Source organism: Bombus vosnesenskii, unplaced genomic scaffold, assembly GCF_011952255.1.
Source record: "Bombus vosnesenskii isolate JDL3184/JDL3185 unplaced genomic scaffold, Bvos_JDL3184-5_v1.1 scf7180000013277, whole genome shotgun sequence".
NCBI classification, from domain to species: Eukaryota; Metazoa; Arthropoda; class Insecta; order Hymenoptera; family Apidae; genus Bombus; species Bombus vosnesenskii.
In genome coordinates, this window is record NW_022882935.1 from 163,428 (window position 1) to 185,872 (window position 22,445).

At 47.2% G+C, this 22,445-nt stretch overlaps 1 protein-coding gene across 4 annotated transcripts in view; it reads right to left on the reverse strand.

Moving 5' to 3' along the window:
• LOC117231999 overlaps positions 1–22,445 on the reverse strand; it is a 257,984-nt gene that overhangs the window by 31,879 nt on the left and 203,660 nt on the right. The window lies entirely within an intron of this gene.

The window sequence follows — 22,445 nt, forward strand, 5'->3', positions numbered from 1 at the left end:
TAGCTCGAAGATCGATGTTACATCGGTGATACAGCGGACAGGCGATGCTGCATCCGTTTGGTCGGCCGTTCAGGAAATTGCGTTTCGAGATTTCGTTCCGATTGCGGCGCACGTTCTATCTTTTGCATACGGAACGGCCTCGGTTCAGGACACCGAACTACATGGGAAATAGGCGCGCGTTTTCTTTCTCTGCTCGCCGTTCGTTTCTCAATTCCTCTGGATACCTTTTCCTTTTCCACGAACGCCGGACGTCTCAGTACGTAGTAGTTTACCGTGAGAAGACCGAGTGCTAGCGATCGAACGACCGGAAATAAAATAGTTCCTTTCCAGTCTTATTGAGAAAACTCTGCATATCGATTACCTCCTCCTCCTTCTATTCTTCTCGGTTCTTCCTTTTTTTCCTTTTCATCTCCCGTTTTGCATGTTACTCGCGCGATTCACTTTGTCTTCCTGTCTCCTTGCCTCCCTCTTCCATTCCCTTCTTCCCTTTGACCCACGTGCACATACATCTCGTAACGAGGCTGATTTTGGTGCTGGATATCTGTTCCGCACGAACGACTCAAGGAATCGTGTTCTCGAGCCGCCAACGCGGATACATTTCTGTTCTCCTTCCATCCTGTTTGTCCGTCGTGTGCAAGAATGGCCCACGTGAACGGTAGATTTCTCTTGCCGGACCTTTTTCGTATCCGTCGATAAAACACCAAGAGAATTCCAGCTAAATCGGCGCTCGCTCCAACGATCGGGAAAACTTTAAAGGGACCGAAGTTAGCCGCCACCGATTCGCCGCGTCCTCTCTACACGGGACACACGCGAAATTTACACGAATTAATTGGTCCCGTGGACCATCGGTTTAAATACTTCCGAAAACAACTTTTGACCTCTCCGTAGCCACCACGAAAACTACTCGAGTAACATTTTCCGAACAAAAAGTCGGAATGTAAATGTAAATGCACCGGACCAAGAGCAATGCTGTCCGTTGCTAACACGACATCTCAAATTGCAGCCACGATTCTTTGTTGGATAATCAAAGACAACGCGACGCTACACTCGCATAAATACTAATAAATAGTGTCTTCGTCCGACGTCCTCGTACGTCTTCACAATTTACTCCATTGTAGTCTTCAATCTTACCCTAATGATCCCTGCTGGGCCGTGCCTAGGCACGCTGCCAACTTGTCCGTTTCTATTCACCGATTCTCTAAATTTCACGGCTCCCTGCCACTATCGCTATAACTCTTGCCTTTATCTCGCATCCACTGCCTTCCAAGGCCGGTGCAACAACCTTCGCCCCTTTGTTCGAGTTTTCTGCTCGGTCGCCACGGATTACCCGCGTAAATCGTATGCTGATTAAAGTTGACGCCGCGGTTCGCGATTCTCGGTGTTCCACGCTGTTTCTTTGCAACGTACACGTGGGTGCAATAAAGAAGATATCATCGTGATTGTCTCTATCGGCGAGGTCGGAGGGTGGCCGGTTCCGTCCGGTGGTCGGAGGCGTTGATTCGATGCAGTTTCTCGCTTTTAACCGAGGCCCGCGACGCTGCCGCCGGAAACGGGCCCGAGCCGGAAGGTCGCCGTTAATTTCTCAACGTCCAAACGGGAATGAGTCGCGGCCAGCCTCATACACCGGCTACGCTGTCGTTTTCCGGACGGACGTTAAAGTATAGGAATGTTTTATGGCAGCAGCGAGCATTATCCGCCAATTTACGATCTTGCTCTTGTCGCGCAATCGTGACATTTCCTCTGAACTTCGGTGCAAATTTGCGTTTTGCTGTCTCGCGAGTCTCTCGTGTCTGGCGACATCATTTCACAGCGTTCGATCGTTTGTCACGTCAAAAGAAATCACTCGAGTGTCGCGATCGGGTCTCTTGAAACGCATCGATAGCGTATTCTTCTTTGGTCAAGGATCATCGAACACACAGCTTCGATGACGAACAGACAGACCATGAGAGATTCTCCAGTTCTCCGTGAAACGTGCATTGTAGGTTGATTCGGAAAAGAACGAGTCACGAAAATGCTCGAGGTCGCCTGTGTAGTTGACGCGTAAAAGACTCGAAACAATTCTTAGGTACACGCGGATGAAACAGACAGGCAACAGCAAGGGAGAGACAAATAAACCATCCAACGTTCCAGCCGATCGACTCGACGCAAATAACCGGAATTAATCGAACTGCGCTTTGGCTTTTAATCGCGACAAGAGCCGGCATCGCCCCGTTATAAGAGAGGCGAAACGCAGCCCTAGGGGGATTCGAACTTCGAAGGCGAATGTCATCAAAGCGATTGCGAGACGCAGCTTCTCTCTCTCTCTCTCTCTCTCTGTGTCCCTCTGTCTCTGTCTGTCTGCCTATCTCTCTCTGTCTCTATCTCTATCTCTCTCTCTCTCTCTTTCCATCTCTCTCTGTCTGTCTCTCTCTCTTTCTCTCTCTCTCTGTATCTCTCCTTCTTGCTACACGGAGATTACACGACGATCGCGCAAGATAATCTAAATAATCATCGTCTGCAGGGAAAACGCGATTCCTTGATGGCGGGCAACCCCTTCGTTAAAACGGTAGTAACGTCATCGACGAACGTGGCCCGAGGCGAGCCGCTCGTCGATCGATTTCGGCTATTAATGCCTCTCTGTCTCGTATAACGACTTTATCCGACACGCTTGATAAGGAACTTCCTCGATATGCTTGCTTTCCCCGAACCAACGAAAGAGGTTAATCCACAGAAAAGTTTCTACACTGCCACCGTACGAGCGAATTTTACTTTACGTGCTCTTCGGTTTTTTAATCCAACAGATAAAATCCAGTGTCGAGATACTCGGAACACCGGCTGTGTGTTTTCTTTTTGAAATTTATTCGCGTCGAATCCAACGCGAGTTGTTCGAAAATACATTCAGATATTATTATTTCGCAGCATATCCCGGAGCTTCGTCCAGGGATGGATTGTGAAAAACATGATTAACGGGACGCCGTTCTGGAGCGTGGCATTGTTTAAAGAGGAGCCACGTCAACGTACCCAGCGCGGACGTAATCGATTTCCGACGTGTTAACGATTTCCTGCCTGTAATCAAATTCCCGGCACCAGCTTTTTTCCATCACACGAGACCTGCGATAATGCAGCGGTGCATTTATGCCACTTCGATCGTAGTTTGGATTTTTCATCGGCCCGTGCGGATTAATTATTCGAAAAACTATACAACACGGCGCGCTGTTGAAACGGCGCGCTTTCGAAATATCAAACAAAAACCAGGTCGATAGGTCAGCGACGTAAATTCATTTTTTCAACCTATGCAAAGATAATGATTTCTTATTGTAAATTTTATCCTATCTCCTTGTTTGATCGATTTAAATCAACCTCGATCAAATAGAAGATGTTGGATGAGTCTAGCTACGCTTTTAAGTATACGTTTAATCAGGAACCAAGAGATGCCGACGTCCTTTAGTCAGGTAAACACTTATAAATTCGCTGGAATGACGAGGAACAGGAAGATAGTTGCGGCAACTTCTTACGCTCGAGCGCGCAGTTATAGTTTGATAATAATTAGTCTAAATATCCAGGTAGCGGGATGTCGGGAGCTGCAAGTTTCTGATTTACCAGTCGCGAAACTTCGCCACATCCAACTCGGCTCGACTTATGGTCGAACGTCGAGCCCGTTATTACGCGTTCTCGAACGCAAAGATAAAGCGTTTGATAACGAGAACTAGCCGGTTAGAGACCTTTGATTCGACAACTCGAAATTTAGACGACCGTGTATGAAACCTTGGAAGCCATCTCTGCCTTAAGGGACCGGTTATCTGTTCCAGCTAGACGCATAGAGGTATCTAAATACTCGGCCTGGAGGCGAACATCTGTGAGTGAAAGTCGAGGAGAGCGGAGGAATTCGTAACGCGGAGAGCTTCGGGCTATTCGAATGAAATTTGCGTCGCAAAATGGGTCAGGGGTGGGCCGACGCCCTTCGTCAGGGGCGCGGCCGCCGACAAATGTGATTTTCCTGAGACGAGGACGCAATCCACCGACCCAGCGAACCTTCCTCTTTCTCGTCGAGCAGCAGGACTCGCTGAAACGACGTAATTCCGAGACACAGAATGCTACCAGCCGGATTTTCATTCCCGAGGGTTAGCTACTACTCCAACGTGTAATAAAGAAGCATACATGATAAATTGACTATCACAGTTACAGGCGAGCAAAAACGTCCCCTTTCATGCTGCAGCAACCCTTCGTTTACACCTCGTCCGGTTCTTTATCCACCTTTTCTTCGCTTTCCTCTTCGGCATTCTCGCTGCTTACTGAAATTCTCAAATAACCTGCCGATTAAAAATCTCTCGTGGTTCATGCGCTAACGAAGCATCAGCTGCAAGTTTCCTTATTGGTCGGTGCGTCACTCATCTCGCGGTTGTCGTGGAATTTCACGATTTACCGAGGGATTATGATGTCGCGCCAACGAACCTGGTAACGCAATACCTCCGCGGTTGTCTCGCTGGCGCAGCTAGTAGCCAGAAGGTTTGAGGGGGTTGCGAAGGGGTGACCAGCGGCTCGGTTAGGGTTGTCAGTCAAGCAGCGATAGGTACGGCAGAAGCGTGCCACACGCTACTTTAGCGTGACACGGCTTCTACACAATGGTGTAGCGTAGTAATGGCTGTATAATGGCGGGTGTACATGTTATAATATCGCGGTGTCTAGCGACGTGAAAAGGAACAGCTTGAAACGCGCGGTTTACTTAGCTGCACTCGCTTACCGGCCCCTACCTGTTCCACCCTTCTGCGCTGCTCTGTGACGCTCCGTCCAGTGGGAAGGGAAACTCTTTGAAACCGAGTGAAGGAAAGTTTCGAACGAATTTCCCCTTTGATTTAATTGCCGAGGCATCGAGAGGAGGAGATTTCGAGGACGTTGGCGGAATGAAAAGTCGAGCCGTGGAATTTAAGCAGAGAATCGAGCAGAGGGATTGATCCGATTCCGTAGGTTGTTATCACAGCGAAGAAGGTGTTTGGTTGTAATTAATCCGCCACCTACGGCTGCTTACGCGTCCGGAAAAAGGTTATTCGGCGATAATCCCGAGTTTGGGCGCGAGATAAATGTCTGCTCCAGTGGTTCGAACGTTAAGCCGCCGGATTATGCCAATCCAAATACGAGCAAAGCAGCTTGACTAGGGTCATGAATTATGCGTGTCATCAATTCCCTTTCTATCATTCTCTCCCTGCTTCTTCAAGCCGCCAGTCGAATCGGAAAAACTCGAAACTCTGACTGATTTATGTGGATTAATCCGGCGAGAAATTGTCAGAAATTATGTCCCAAAGGTCTGAAATCTGTAAACAGATTTTACAAGCGGAAAGGAAAGTTCCGTGTGGTGACCGGACGATTTTTCACCGAGATGTCGATGGCGAAGATCGAAACGGGACGTGATAAGAGAGCGAGTTGCTCCGTCAAGCAGAAAAGGAGAAGAAGATCGATGATTCGATAAAGTTGCATCTGCGTCGAAATTCGATAAGATATTACCGGTTCGATCCTCGTGAGCTTTCTGCAACCTTCGTGATATTGACAATCGAATCGCATCGATACGTTCGCTCTTCTCCGAGCCATTACCAAGCTAAATAACAGTACCGAAACTTCTGCCTCAACTTATTCGAAGAAACATCGATTCTCCGTTCGCAACTTTTCTACCTCGAAAAGTCGAGAAAGTAAATAGGATTTACAGACAGGAGATCCTTTCTAAAGCCACAGGGGTGTACACGGAAAACAAACGGGATCGAAAAGGTAGACGACGAACCGGGAACAATCGTGGCCGATATTACTCGGAACGTTAGCAGATATTGCTCTTCGATCGTGCGTAGTTCCTTTATTATTTTCGTTTCCGCGGCAATCTTTCCGAGGAATCGACGGCCCCGCAACGGGAAAAATAGCCTTTACGTCCGACAGGAAGCGAAGCGAGGCACGCCACGAGCTAAGAAAAAGGAAGAAATTGCTTTCCAAAGGTAAACTAATTTCGGGCCACTTCGTTCCACCGAGAAGTCACCCCCCGTCGAATCTTTTCTTCTCTCCCTCTATCTCTCTCTCTCTCTCTCTCTCTCTCCCTCCGATCCTAGTCGCTTATTTCCTCCGTTATCGTTGTCATTTTTACTCCTCATCCCTAACCCCGCTGACCCAATTTTTCATTACGAGACCGGGACCGTCGGCCGCGGCCGGGATAATCGTCTAGCCCGACGAAGCAACCGGCAGAGAGGCTGGCCTCTTCCAATCCCGAATGCAAATGAAAGTGGAGCCAAGGATCCTTTGAAGGACCCTTTCATCCTTTGAGCATAATGGCGCGCACCAGGAGGTCCATTAAGACTCCTGTCGGTCGTTCCACGGTGAAATTTTTCGTCGTGCCTCGGAAAATAATCAAAACGGGACTCGGCGTTGCCCTGACCCTGACTCTTTTCTATCTTTATTCCCTCGTCGCTTGTGATCGTCGTCAACGACCAGTCAGACGAGAAACGCATCTCCCGATAAACGTAACCGCGAGCCAAGGTTTAATGTCGCAAGACGACGTCGCAAAGACGTAGGCACATTGTCGTCGAGATCAAGGCTCGTCGTTTCCCGAAATCTTTTGTAAGTTCTATCTTCTTGTCTCAATAGATACAACCATCGAGCGTATTCCTTTATTCGCCAATGATAAGTTGTTAATCCGATACGATAGAAATTACCGGAGAACGCGTGATTGATCGTCGCGAGGCAATTCTTCATCGCGTTTCCAAACGCAACTGGCTAGCTGTCGTAATCCCTGGTAATTTCGACGAGTCGAGTCGAGCAAAGTAGTCGGGCAGACGATCCGACGTTTGGCTACAGCTTCAAACAGTCGTGAGCCAAGACGTACGCCGTATACCCGGGAATGTAAATTTCTCGCGTCTGCCTGAAGCCACAGGGCAATAAATCTCGATGGCGAAGACGCGACGATTGCCGTCTACGAGCGAGGATTAAGTCTCGAATCATGCACGAGGATTAAAGATCGTTGATATCCCTGACGATCTACGTCTCGTTCCTCCCAACCATGTTTTTCCCTCCTTATCGACTCGGATTAATCGTCGTTGCTATCCTCTTTCTAACGCTCGAAGAAAACGCATTAGCGACTATAACTGTTCGGAGTTTTGAGTGGCCGTTAATTTATGGCACGGACAGACCTATTCCCTTCTTTAGGAGATTCCGGATTACGTGTCCTCCTCGAGCTGTAAAACTAATGACTCCGAGGACCCAGCCGGAAAGGCACGATGGACAGACGAAACCCAACGGCTGGCAAGGAGAATCAACAACGTAGGAGGACAGTTCATCATCAGACATCGTAAAATACTTCACTCCCGACAAGATCTTACCACCGTCGTGATGACATCGAAGTCATTCGAGGTACGCGATATCGACCGATCGATTTGACTCGATCTGTTGCTCTTTGCTCGAGAATTCGCAACGATAACTTTTACGAGACCCATGAAACACGGATTTTAGTGGACCGTTAATCCCATATGGGATGGGGTGGACAATAGTAAGCGCAGAATAATTTCAAAACAACGTTTTCTCCCGGAATACGTTCCCGTTTCGCCGAAAACTATCGGCAAACCTGGACATTAATATCGCGCAGTTTCCTTCGTTACGGCAGCTCGTCACGAAGCCCGTTCCTCGATATGAAAACCGAAAATTACGAGCGAAGGGAAAGTTGGAGCTTTATCTCGGATTTTAGCACATCGATCGTCAGATTGGCCTTAGCGGAGGGACAGAGTGAGAACGTGAAAGAGAGAAAGGGGAAGTCAGCCAGGAAAGCGGTCCGTATTGCAGAAATACGTGCAATTACCAGCGACGACAACAATTACGCGCCGGTTTTTATGGTTGACCGTCACGCCACCGAGATATTATTATCAGCGGTTGTTTTATCTCTCCTCCTCCTTTTTTCATTTTCTTTTCCTCCGTCCGAGAAACGACACGGGAATCGCGACCTTGTAAAAAATCACTCACCTCGGGGCGAGCCGAGTCGCGTCGCGTTAAATCTTGCATCGTTAATGACCGAGTCGCAGCGCTGCGCCGATCGCGAAAATAGGCCTTGTCGACGGTTCTGGTCTTTGATTATTCACTTCTCTCGCTGAAACGTCGCGAAAAATATGCCCGCGCACGCTGGTTAGAACGATAATTACACGGTCGCGTTAACGGCCACGCGTCACGCGAATTTGGCCCCGCTCGATACAACATTTTTTTTATCCCAAGCCTTGCACACGACCCTTTGATCCTGAACTTGACGCCGCGATACGTGTTCCTATAAATCTAATAAATTAGCATACTTAAAGCAGAGTAAACACAACGCGAAGATGGAAAAGATAGCACGATCGTATTGGGAATTCTCGTGGTTCGTTTCTGCCATTTGGGGCAATTGATTTTCGCGACATTCGCGGCCATGTATTTCACGTACGGACATGGAAAACGAAAAAGATATTCTCCGATAGGGAAGATGAAATTCGACGGTGCTTCTGACGGCCAGTGTGTCACAGGTGAAAGGAAAGTAGATAAAGAGTGGACGAGATATATTGCGAGAAAAAAAGCGTCCGCTGGCGCGAAATCATTCTCTGGCAGCATGGACGGATGGCCTCCGCCCGGGGTCGATGCAGCGAGAAAAAGAATTACTTTAGCCCTCGAACCCGCGATGCGCTTAGCATATTCATGCGCTGGCTATCTAGAGTTTTCCGGTGTCTGACCACCACCACCACCACCACCACCGGTGGAGCACCCTCTACATATTCATAAACGAACACCGTGATGCACGGCGCACGCGTACTTTCTAAGAAAAGAGGAAAAAGAAGATACTGTTGCGGGTCGATGAGTCCCGATTCTTCAAATTAATACACGTACTCACTCAATTGAATCGCCGATAACTCTTCGCTGCCGCTCTCGATAACATTTTTTACGATATTATTTTTCCTTTTATTCTTTGAAGAGTATTACCCCGCTTTGAACGTACGAATTTTTTGTCTTTTATTGTCTTTTTTGTCTATTGTATTTTATATGTCCAATAGAAAGAAAACCAGGTTGAAGTATCTAATTAACATAGATATTTCTATTTCTAAATGAAGCATCGAATCAATTAGCACTGTATAATAGATTCTTCAAAGAAAATTTCATTTACAAAGTTACGACAAGCGTCACGGAACATACGTAGCCGATATCGAGAGTTCACGCAAAGCGTCGAATCGTTTGGCGCTTCTCAAATGAACACTTCGACCTGGATCGAGGATTGACGAGGCAAGTGATGCATTCCCGTGAGTGGTCAGACGCAAACACTCGGAGGCCGCGCCGGCTCAATTATGTCTCCTATTACACGCTCGATTCGCTACTCCAAAGACATTCTTCTCTCTCTGGTTTCGCTCGTTGTTCCCCCGAGCTGTTTGTATTCGTGCCACATTACACAGAAACGGTAGTTTAGCGTTTCCAGTCGTATCTGATGTCTCGTATGATGTATATTGCCAGAGATGCAAATACAGGCGAACGCATAAAGCGAGAAGGTGAAAGTGAGAAGAAGAGGAACGATTAAGAGAGATGTACCAGACGCGCGTACGAGAAAAAGGAGCCGCCTACAAAGTAGAAGCAAAGGAAAGAACAGGAAGAAACGATAGTCGGATCGAAGTGGAAGCGGCGCGTGTATGGTCGGACGGTGCTCGCTATCGCGCATGTAATATTCACGTAGCAATAGGCGAACTTGTCAAATATATCATTCCGCTCGATGTATCCGAACGGTAGACCGTTCTCTTCGACTTTATTCAATTTCCCGTGTTCCGTCGCTGGATCCGCATAAACAAGCGTTCACGCGCAACATGCCAAAGGAAAGGAGACGAAGCGGACCCCGTTGGTTTTCCCTGTGTATTGAATTATCGAGCCGGTGCCTAGGGATGAGCGAGTTGTACGGCGCCAGCTACGTTCTTTACACGCCAGTGCACCTGGAGTCTTCAACAGGTACGAGGGATCCGCGTTTGCGTCGCCGTTTCTCTAGCGAAATGCGTTCTCGCGCGTAAACAATCACTCGATCGTGTGAAAGGGAAACGCGACATGCCCGTACAATCAAATACAAAGATTGGAAAAAATATTTACCAGATTTTCCCAGAGAAAGATTTGAAAAGCTTTTGCCTACTATTCAGAATTAATCTGCCTTACAACTCCTTACGTTAACTGTGTTATTTCTCGCTTCTCTTATTCTCGCTACTTCTCCATGACGGTTCAATCCTGATAAGAAAGGAAAAAAAATGCTATATCGTTAAAGTCACGCCATTACCGTGTGTTCTTATACTGTTCTAATTCATAATTCATAAATTCATGACATTTTTGTCTTGAAGCGTCTTCAAGAATATGAGATCCCGGGGGAGTGTCTTCAGGTATTGTGACGATCTTCGATAATGGCGTGGTTTACCTTGTTTGCCGATCTAAACAGCCACACCTCCACCCTTGGTTTTCATCCTTGCCTAGGATACCATCTTCCACGTTGTCTTAGAGAGTATTTGGCAACTATTCTGTTCAAAATTTCAAACGCAATATTGTACAAAATTTTCTGTCAAAATATTGCTATCCCCGTAATACATATTTTTATTTCTTTATTACTTCCTATGATATTTCGTCTATCGATCACGAGTCTTCAAATTTAATTGGTCGGCGGTAAAAACGAAACGGACGATCGATCCGTTCCAACGGTCATACTCGACCGACCGACGAAAATCGAAAGCGTTCTCCGAAACAGTTAACGATACATGTATCCCTCGTAAAGAGTTCAACCGAGCTTCCACTCAGTTAAAAAACGTGCACTCGAAATACGTTGATGCATAATTCCGGTGGAAAACGGTGATTAACGAACTAGAGGAAAAAAGAAAGTATTTTTATAAATCCGAAACGATCGAGCGCAGGTTCGTCGGGCTGTGAAAGCTCGATATGTCTGGCGAAATATCGTTTTATAATTTTATAAAAAAGGGTTAATCCCTCGTGGATCCGAGCCCGGAGATCGAGGACCAATCGTGTCGCCGGTGGCCATTTAGATTTCCAACTGCTTCAGCTGGATTATGCAAAGCGTGGCGGCATCGGCCGCATGTCGAAAAAATTGATTCGTTTGTTCACCAGCGAGTAAAAATGTTCCCGACGTATTCGTATGCCGGTTGCGAGCGCAACAGCTTTATTTACCCGAAATCATTCTGCGCCTCTGCTACGCAACCTGCCACGCATTTTGATTTCGTCCTGCATTCTCTATTCTTTTTACCCAGCCCCGCTAATGGTTTAATTACGATGCAATTACGTTCACGTTTCACTCGCTTAATGCGTTACACGTGGCTTTCAAACCGCACCACGGCCAGTTAATCCGTTCCATGGTGTAACCGAGAACGTTTCGAACGAGTTAATTCGCCCGCGTTATTTCTTCCTAGAGCTGCAACGAATCGAGCAGCAGTCAACCAGGTAGGCAGACGCGAAGGAATAATCGCACGGATAATTCAGCCACCGAAATATCTCTTATCGCTATATAACTCGGTTAAACGTACAATTGGACCTTGCTCGGGATAAACGTGAAAATCGTCGAGCAAGTGGAACACGAACGAATTTTTCTCGTTCGCGCTAGGTTTTTTCCATCCCCGACCAAAGTATTTTCCTTTTTCTCTTTTTCTTCGCTTTTCTTCTGGTTCCTTATTTTTCCCCTCCGCAAACTGCTCGGTTTTACAGACAGTCTCGCCCGTAGCAAGCTTCCCTATGAATGGCCACTCACATGCTACGTCGCAGCGAGCGATGTCGTTAATTAATAAAACCGCGAAAGCCACGCGATAATTGGTCAGAAAATGACATGCTACGAAAGCCGTGCTCGCGAAGTAACGAATTAAGGTCGAGCGGTTGCAATCGCGAGTCGCGTGCATTCGCAGATTCGCGAATGGCTCGTCGTAATGGCTCGTCGCGGCATTAAATTCGCGGAATTCGCGACCGAACGCGAATCGTTCGTTTCCAACACCCGGAAAACCGCGTCGCCTCCTATTCATCTTGGCTTCGCGCTCCTCGAATAGCGACAACGCGAACGTTTCGCGCTACAATTATTCCAACAATGTATTTCAGCTCGAATGACGTGTCATTAACGGCAGGTTTCGATCGAACGGACGCGGACGTCGACTTTTCATTCGCCGGAAAAGGTCCGTTATCGACGCCATCGAAACAACATCAACGTGTTCCCGAACGATATTTACGAGAGTGTTTCTGTAAAATTTATACGCGGTGCTACCGAGTAGTTAGTTTCTCGGGTCGTAAACTACAGAGAGCAGCGGTGGCGTGCGTGTGCATCGCCGTTTCACCAGGGACTTCTTAAAACCATGTTCCGTAGGCTGAAACGACGGCCTTCTACCAATCCTTTCTCCCTCGCGTGGAAAACGTCGAGTCAACTTTTCAAGGACGTTGAACATTCGCGCACAGAGATACTCCTCTCTCGAAGGGGCGTCCTAGGATGAATGTTTTTGGGAGGAACAGATCTCCCGGGGTACGTCCGACCCGTGAAACACGGCTACGTACGACCTGCGACGATTAATATTAATCCACCAACCAGAGGAGGGAAACAGCAACATTAATATCAATGTACGCGTGTGTCTACGAGCAGAAGTAGAAAATCGCGCGAGTTTGTCTCGCGAACGAATCGTCTGATATACGTTAAAACGGTAATTTTCGGTTTGCCGTACTTACAAGTAACGTCGACGTGTTTAAACCGCTTTCGACGGAGTAAGGCGTGGAAAGAGAACCCAGAGGAACTTTCTTTATATCGAAATATACTCGTGAGAGAGGTTGATAGATTTTTATGCTCGAGTTGCATCAGCGTCGCGACGAGTATCTTTTCTTTGGCCGAGTGTCTCGATATCTCGCACAGTGGGAATTCGCGAGTATAGACTGAGGAAAGACGTTAAAGTATCGCGGTGTCTGGTGCACTTTACAAATTGATCATGCGCGGGTAAATGTTCGTGGAAATTTGTCTTTCGAGGAAAGCAGGTGGAACGAGCAAATGGAGATTGACTATTTGTTCCTTCGCATGTGCACCGTGCCGTATCAAGAATCGCGAAGTTTTCCAGCATTTTCCGGAATTCTTCCATAACCGCGACAAACGACGTTTCGTTCTCGCCGCAGCCTTCGTTCCCTTTTTTACTTTTGAGAACTCGCGTTTGACGATTTTCGGTATTTTTTCACGAGCCAAGCTTCCATTAATTTCACGACGTTATTAATTTCTCAAGGAGTGCAGCACGCGGAGAAATCCCAAGTCAACGTCGTACTGCGCGATTCTAAGCGGAGCAGAGAACGCGCGAGCTCCCTGTTTTGCTTTCATTAGCCGAAGCTGTTTACTCGCGTGACGAGCTCGAGACAGGTTGTTACATTCGCTCGATACTCGGGCAAGGCTGTGTTACAAGCTTCGAGAAAGACGCTTGCTTCTCGACCGGTAGCAGGTAGCCGGTGAAATCGGTGAAAAATGAAAACTCGATACATTGGGAACTGCCGCGTGATTTTCGAGAGGCCCGTTATCGCACGATCTCCGCTCTCCCTCAAAGTCGAGAATCTGTTGCGAAGGTAATCTGAAAAATTACGATTTTATTCATGAGCCGTATCCGCGTCGATCTACGAGGAGGCTGTGCAAGCAGATTCTGAAGAGAAGAAAGGAGGTTGTGGAAGAGGCAGGACCCGCGACGATTCAATCGCTCGCCTTTTCTTCCACTGAAATTCCACGGGAACGAACGCGACCCTTCTCCAACATAGCTACGATTTATTTCACTCTGAACAGATGATTTCGCTCGAACCCGACTTCTACGCGATTAGTCATTTACATTTTAGATATTTCTGTGAAAAAAAGGAACTGGTTTATGATCGAATCTGGTAATAGAATCACAAATTAATCTGTTTTCCTTAAAGGATTCTATCGGGGGAAAGCTGCCAAGAAATCGTTGCAAGTCATTGATATCGTCTGAAAATTCAGTTTCAATTTTTATGACGGAGTTGATGTAATTTCTCATCGAAAAAGGTAGAAAGAACACGAAAATACAGACACGTAGCAGGATAAAACAATAGAAACTGCACGAGACTTCCCTTGTTTTCAACTTTCTACCGGCTAAGGAAGACAACTGTAGTTGCAGGGCGGCGGAAAAAGAGACGGCTTGACGTTTCCCGTGAATCTTTAAAGCAGGCGCAGTTAGCAACCGGAGAAGTACAAATGGCTAGCGCCTTCGCGCATCGATTATTCACGAGGGGTCACGTTAAATATGTACGCTTTCATGGGGATCGGAGCTTGTCCGGGGATGGCTTCTTTGCCGGCGAACGAGTTTCACAGTCGACTGTCTTTCCGGCTACGCGTCTTTCCATAGCCCCGCCACCAGCGTGCCAACGAGGGGTAACTTGCATAGGAAATCGGCGAATTAAAGAAGACGACCTTGACTCCACTGACCCAGATTGGGGTTGGGTGCATACAGTAGATACGTTGACATATTTTCGACACCCTTCTGACTTATGTCGTACGTTGAATAGTTGCAGTGTAGCACGAGTTTCCCATATCTATGTGACGGGTACACTTCCGTGGAGACCCGTCACCCGTACTTGGGTGACGCTCTTCTTGTTCGAGTTAATTAAATATAGGATATTACATATAGGATATACAACATAAAAATATTAAAAACACATTATACCATTTTGGGCACTTCGAGCAATAGTCGTATCACTACTCTCCTCACTTTCAAATATATTTTCACGCTGTGTACCGAACATTTTGAGGGTGAAAAAATCACTGATGTACGTCTCACAAGTAAGCTTCTCGACTAATTGAAATATCTGAGATATCTGCCATCCCTCGGAATATTCCAACTGCAAAGTTTATCGCTTTCTCCATTTCGGAACTAAATAATCTTTTCTTTACGATGAATCGAAGGCGATAAACAATGAATTCGCGCTTGTCGCTCTATTCACGTTCTGCGTACCGGCGATCGGATTTGGGCCCGGCAGGGAACTTAGCCGAATCACGCTGGGCGACCAACGTGTTAAAAAGCGAATCGAAGAGTAAACCATTATTTGGAATTTCTATAATATTCAGTAGAGCAAAATCCTACGAATTGACTTCGACTAATCCTCATACTATCTCGCACGAGACATCGGCTTACTAATATATACGCATTAACTATGACACAGCAAGCCCTCAAGTTAGGAGCGCGAGAAAAGATGGGACAACGGCTACACGTGGAATTAGGCGCGTGACGATCGTCCAAATGCCACTTCCCGTACAAAATCCGCTCCTAAATAGCGTGCGTGACTTTATCCGACGCTTCCTTCTGGTGGACTATCCTCAGACGTCTCGCGACGAACATTCCACCACCCTTCCATTCGTTCTCCTCAAATCTTGCTGGTTACGTCTATATATTTTAGAGAAATGGCCATGGCGCGCGATGAGAGCGCGTGCCACGATTGTCACGAATGCAAGGCTGTACCTTAACGAGACCCTCCAAACCACGCGACGAGGATTACGTGAAATATGGCGCTCCCTTCTTCCGTTGCATAACTCAGTCGCCCCTGGCGAAGATACCAACGCGTCGGATTAACGATAACGGATATCATCGCTGCGCCGAACTTACGAAATTTCGCCGCAGGGAAAATGTGCTTTATCTATGGAGGAATTAGTTCATTTCCGTAAAACATTAGGAAGTTGGGAAGTCCCAAAAATTCCTCCGTAAGGGGAAGTTTAAGTTATACATGCAAAGATCGATAAAGAAAGGAACGAATAAAATATTCGTCAAACGGCCTATTCGGCCCTGAGATCCCATGATTCTTCCTACACATGCAAGTACTATTATACAAACCACAAACGTACGAGCAACATAGCGCGTTTTCTGTCAAATCTCCGGTGCAAGTAAACTCGCATAATGTTCCCCTCGGGCAGACCAACAAACTTCGAACGTTCAACTACGAGCAAATTAACTCCGCGTAAAATACAGGAACGGTTGAACCCTGAACTCGTTACCTCGCTCCGAGGAGGCGTCGGATCGCGAGACTCGCGAAGGAACGGCGTGTTTAGTTCGCGTTTATTACCGAGTCGAGCTCGTGACACGGATGAGGAAAAGGACGTGTAAACGTAGAAATCTTAAACGTTTATATCAGCCGCAGGGTTGGGCGTGGCGGGGCGGTCGAGCAAAGGGGGTTGTTGGAGAGATAGAGAACTGGAGATTTGCAGCTTCTCCGGCTGGGAATTATATGCGAGGGTAGATCCCTTTGGGCAGATAGCCGCGACAAATTTCAAGAAAAATATGTCTTCCCCGCGCGGCCCTGCGCTGCTCTCTCTCTCTCTCTCTCTCTTTGTCAAGTCCACCCCATGCAGTCAGCATGCCACCCCTCGACGTCTAGCGTCCGCTCGTATCCTGCCGATGGCTGCGAGCCGTTTACCGGGCCGAGCGCTGATGAGAAAAATATCTAAACGTAGATCAAGTTCGAGCCAGGCCGTCTCGTTAAACTGCGAAAAGTGGTCCGGATGCCGGTATTACCGGGCCATCGGGAACTAGGTTCATCGAGGGTGCGTGTTCGATCCTCCCCTGCGCGAGAACATTCGAAAGGGAGCGAATATCGAAGAAAGCGTACTCGTGATACGAAGTGGGAACCGAGGAGTTTAAAGACGAACACGTTTTCGTCGATTGAATAAATTCCCCCCCATCGAACTCGTTCTGAATTTATGAATCGTGTTTAAGAACTGTGTGCAACAATTTCATAATTTACAAATTCAAATTCGAATTTAAATTTCGATTTCAGGATGATGCTACCTTTGGCCGTGATGGCTAAACGCGTCTGGTGTCTAGGTCCGTTGTAAGCGGTGGCAGACGCGTCGTTAGACATCGATGCGACCGACCTTCTCACGTCGCGGCGCAACGTGGTCGACCTAATACTAATAAGTGTCTCGTACGATCATAACTCTTAATAAACGGAGCAAGCGGCGCTCCTAATGGTATTTCGCGAGTTGCCAACTCACGAGAGTGCACTTTCATGTTTGCCGACGAAAAGACCGGTCGCATATATACGTGGGTAACTCGGGATGCAATTTACTCCGCGTCAGACGGACACGGATCTGTCGCGCTCTTTTCTTCGAGCTGCGCAGCCGACGAGTTGTACCGTCAATTTGAAACGTCATCTTTTGATGCATCAGTGAGACGTATCCGCTCATTTCTTTCGAATCGTTCTCGGATGAACTTGTCCATTACCACGGTTTTCTCCGTACTTTAATGTTGAAATAAGCCGCGAAGACTTTTTTGTAATTCCACTTAAATATTCATACAACCACCGTGGATTAATATCTGACAAAAAATAAGACTAAAAATCGTGCGAGTAGCGTGGGTTGTTTTGAAACGTCAAGCTTTATGACTTTTTTCACGAGCGTTTAAAACAATCTCGCCCCTTTGTGACGTGCGTAGATGGTACGCACGGGTTGCTTATTCGGCATTTGTTTTTCCAAATTACGCCGGTGAATAATTCATGAAGCTGGCTCGTATGAATTTATATTAAAACTCTCTTGGCCTGCCTAATTTCAATGTTGCTTATTATGCAGTATTGTTACGTGGCCGGTGGTATACGTGCATCGGCGTATCCGTGCTAGCCACAAAATCACCGCAAAAGGATTATTTACGATTCAGCCGTTGCCTGGACTCGGCGATGAACGAATTTCACGCGTTCGAACGTTACGTGGATGCTTCTCATTTTGTACCTACGTTTTTCGCTGGAATTTGTAATAACATAAAGAGGAATTTTATTCCACGTTTTTCATTCGTTTCCTACTCAGTTTTACGTGTAATGTTTTCGCATCCTCCTATATCACAAACGGCAAGGAAATTTCTTCAATCGCTCGTAGAATTTTCTTCGAGTCCACCCTGCTCCGTGAACGTCTTGCGTCCTTATTACGCCACGCACGGGACTGTATATCATCCGTCGACACTTATTGACTCTTAGAAGGTCCGATTGAAAAGTAGGTGCGTCCGTGTGTCATTTATTACTCGGCTAAACTGGCACCGATGAGGGAGTAAGCCGTGAAGAAGAGAACGACCGAGACTCGTCGTCCACCCTTCACGAGGACCGCCGCGAAAGGGGATGAAAAATTGCTGAAAATTTCGGCAAAGCGAACAACCGACCTTCTGTCCTACGCCCCTTTTTTCGACTCTCCACTTAATAAAGTCGAGTCTCATTCTCTCCGTGCAGTGGTGACTTTCTAGGAAAAAAAACGTTTTAAGCCGGTTGCCCCCAAGCGCAGACAAATTGCGTTATGGCTTCGACATGGCGCCTATGGCACGTGTACGTACACGCGTGTAGACGTTGATTTGTGACGCGTTTCAATTATCGATCCGCGTGTACGGCTTCGTTTTTGGCGTTAATAGAGTCGTCGGTGGTTTCACGTAAATATTAAAAGGCTAAATAGATGTTACGCGCCCGATGAACGCAGATAGAAGAACGTGGAAGAATAAGATGTTAATACTCGTGTGTTCATCACAAACTGTGTTAACAGCGAGCGTCCGAATTTCCGATCTAAATACGATTTATAAAAGAAAAAGAAAACTTCACGCTTGGAAGAAAGGTAGGCAGAAAGGAAGAAGAAATGGATTGGGACATGTAACGATAAAGACAACTCTTGTTCGCGCTATTTCTGTTATCAGAGTTAATCCACGTCTGGCTGGTAACGGAGAAGCCAAAAAGGGTCCAGCGTCACGTGCCATCCGTTGATCGCCTTCCTCTGGCAAATACGCCAGCTTACGACAAAAGCAGCCTAATTTACGCTACAATCCATTTTTTACAGGTTCGCGACAGCGCGATTGCTCACACGAAAGGCACTTTAGGGGCTCGACTAGTGGCTCGAGAATCGACCCTGCACGGTCCTGCCGTGTCTTTGAAGTTCGTCGAGCCACGGATTCCCTTGGTTTCGCGTTGTCGCGTGCAGAAGCCGGCTCTCGGGATTAAACGCGATTCGTATATTAGGTACGTACACATGCGTACAACGTTAGACAGAGGTGGTGGAACAGCGACTGTGTCGCGGGGAAACGCTCGAGGCTGAAGGCGCGGATTAAGCACGCCGGGCCCGCGGAAAGTGTCGTAAATTGTCTCCTGGCCGACTAAACGAAGATACGCTGTAGCCTCGCGGGCTAAATGATAATTTCAGCTCGCAGCGTACGCTATAGGGTGGGAGGGTGCATGGTAAAAAAATGGTGACGCGAAAGGAAGGTGGTTTTTGGTCGAGGTTGCAAATAAATTCTGTCGACTGGACGTGTTTTCTTAGCTTCGATTCACTTTCTTTCTGTGTAACTTTGCGATCAATATTGGTTTTCGAATGCAAATGAAGTTTCGTACGTTTTTGGCAAATGAGTGTGCGTTTATTTACCCAATCTGGATGTTTTAAGAGGCCTCCGACGAGCAAAGAGCGAAAAACACAGTTGTGAAGGACGAATTGACGGTAAATCTATCGGATCATGATGAGAGTTCATCGCATGGTATCGCACGAGAGCCACGATCGACGCTCCCATAAATTCCATCCAGACCGGAGCGCGCACCGAATAATTTGCACCATCTAATTACCGACGATTACCCGGAACCGTCGATAAGATCTGCAGAGAGACGAACAGTTCCACCGAACGCGCGTTAACGCGCTAGCGAAAGCGGTTGCCGGAAAATCGATGCGAATTCCACCCGGGGACATTCCACTTTCTTTACGACCGCTTCGAAATCGAGCGAACGCACGTCCCAGGTCTCCTGTCCATTAAATATGCTTGCGTTTACGCGCTAACGTACGTGCTCGGTCTAACGTTAGCTTCTCACGTTCACGTCTGAAACCGCCGCAAGAGAAATCTATCCGAAATCCTTGGAGACCCAGGTCGGGAAAACGGACAACGGATAGCCGAGAGAAAAAACCGAATAAAATATCAGAATCAACGGAATCCCTATAGGCAAGCATACACGGTAGCGCGGTGTAAACTCGAGCAAGGTGTCTCAGCCACGTACGCTTCAAGTCGCAGCAGCAGTCACGCCTGTGCAGAAGGACCACGCTGCATCAAAGATGCATGAGATTCCTCTTCGACGCGAGTGTTGACGTGGTCTACCAGCTATTTCCACGTGCTGAAGAAAAAGGAAGAAGAAAAAAAAATGAAATGGTTAGACGAAAGGGACGAGACGAGTCAGAAGGGTAGAGAGTCGAATTTCCGTGATGTCTGGTCCGACAATACGCCGCCTGGGTTAAACGGCTGTTCATTCAATAGCCCCACTGGTCGAGACTCGATAAACCGACTTGCCGTGCCCTCTGGTTGCTCGTAAACCATCCTTGCCCCTTGGCCCACCCTCCACCCCCGATTATTCTTGCACCTTTTTTTCTTCGAACCTGCGCGACAATTCTTCGCTGGCCCGGGGCCAGTATCCCGTCCTTCATCCATCCTTTGTTAAAATTTATGGTAAACGAGGCTACCGATTCATCCCCGCGCGCCCATGTACCATGAAATCGATGATAGTCTATTTTTTTTTTTTTCTCGAGTCAGGACGATAACTTTTAGTAGCTCGGCAAGGGGTTGCGAAGGAACTCAAGCGCCAGGCGTTACTGTTCTCTGATCCTCATTTTAATGCACCCTCCGCTAGCGAGGCACTTCACCTGTCAATAGCTGCTCTATGTCACGGCCACGATACACTTGGAATATTTTCTCGGTACTTGTATCGCTGTCTTGGGTAACAGCGTAAAAGGCAGATGCTTTCGTTCTGAAGGATTTCATTCACTTAACAGCGTGCCACGTGAACTGCATCAAATCAACATCGATGTATTCGCATTCCAAATTAAAGAGACATACCGATCGACATCTATTTCTCTAAAAACGAATATACACAAGACTCGAATACGTCGAATAACAATTATTCTTTATGTTTACTGTTGATCATCTGATGTTTGTTAGTACCGAATGACAGCTTAAAATCTACTTCCTCGACGGAACCATGGCGCCGTTACAACGAGACATACGAACTCGCCACGGTGTCGTAAGGTTAGCGAGACAATTAAGAAACTTGAAAAGAACAATGGATTTTTATGCGGCGAGAAAGTTCCGTCTCGCGTTCGCCACTAATTTTAAACTCCAGACGGCCGCTGGCCCACGATGATTTTATTGTCCTCCATGTAATGCGAGTTTCTTGCTTCTGGCAACAATCTTTCCCTCCTTCCACCAACTTCGACAATGCTTCCTCGTTAAGCGACTACGCGTGACCATGGACTCGTTAAAAGCCTCGCTAATGTTTCCTTATTTCTTAAAAAAAAAAAAAAAAAAAGAAAAAAATTCTGGTTCGCACGTTTTCCAAATGATTAAGAACCAGCTATACGACGGTCCACGCGATTAAGGTCGATTGGAGTACCATTCGTCCAGACGCGTTCCCGAACGGTCTATAAAACTTGAAAGTCCTCGCAGAGCGATTTCAGTTTCCACTGGTAGGAGGCGTGTTTCCTCTTAGGTGCGCGTCCGTTTTCAATTCCTGGACTTCCGTTGTCCAAGGGAGATCTGTCAACCGCAGACCTCGCTCGCTTTCTCGCGAAATCTTTCTCATCGTAAAACCCGGACCTGCTTCTCTGGTTCTCCACGAGTTTCAGAAACTTTAATCCCCAGAACGAGATAGAAAGGAACGAATGGTTGCGAAACGGTTGGTCGTTACCAGTTTCTAATTAACTATCGATTTTTCCAACAGCAAAGAATTCGAAGAGCGACTTTCCACTAGATCTAGATTGATCTCTCTTTTTCGAGACGAACGAAGCGAAGAAAGATGTCGACGATTCTCTTTTCAGTTTCACTCGCATTTCGATAAAAGTGATAAAACCGACACATGGATCGGAACGCGGAATTCAAGGCAGCTTTCAAGGGTAGCTTTCTTCGGGTTAACTGAAGCCAAGAGAGAGGGAAATGGTCCTCCATGGTCTCGAATTGATAGTTTCTCGTGGCGGGGGTTCACGTGCGGCCGTGTAGGCCGTCAAAGTAAATGAGCGACCCTCTCCATTTCTCCTGTTCTCCTTTCCTCGATCGTCCCCGAGTTACGTCCTCAGCCTCGAAAGCACTCACATTGATTTGTTCGCAACTCCTGGTTTATAGCCTCTCCTTAACCGGGGACATCGACCACTCCCGTATCGGTTCCGATAAAAACCTGCCCCCCCCCCCGACCGTCTGTCCCTTCCTCTATCGACCGTTAATTCAAATCGTTCAATCGGTCTGAAAAGGCTCGTTCGCGTGGGCACGCGTCAATCTTCGAATAACGACGTTACACGGAGGAAACGAACGCCAGGGAACTGCTGCAACATATCCAAGAACGGAGAAAGAGGAACGTCTACCCGAGGGTTAGACGACTTCGAGGGACTATTTAGCTTCGTTGCAGCAGAGGAAAATTGATTTTTATAGCGTCGGATCGAACGGTGAAGCGAAGTGAATTGTCTTAAGGATACTCCAAGAAGA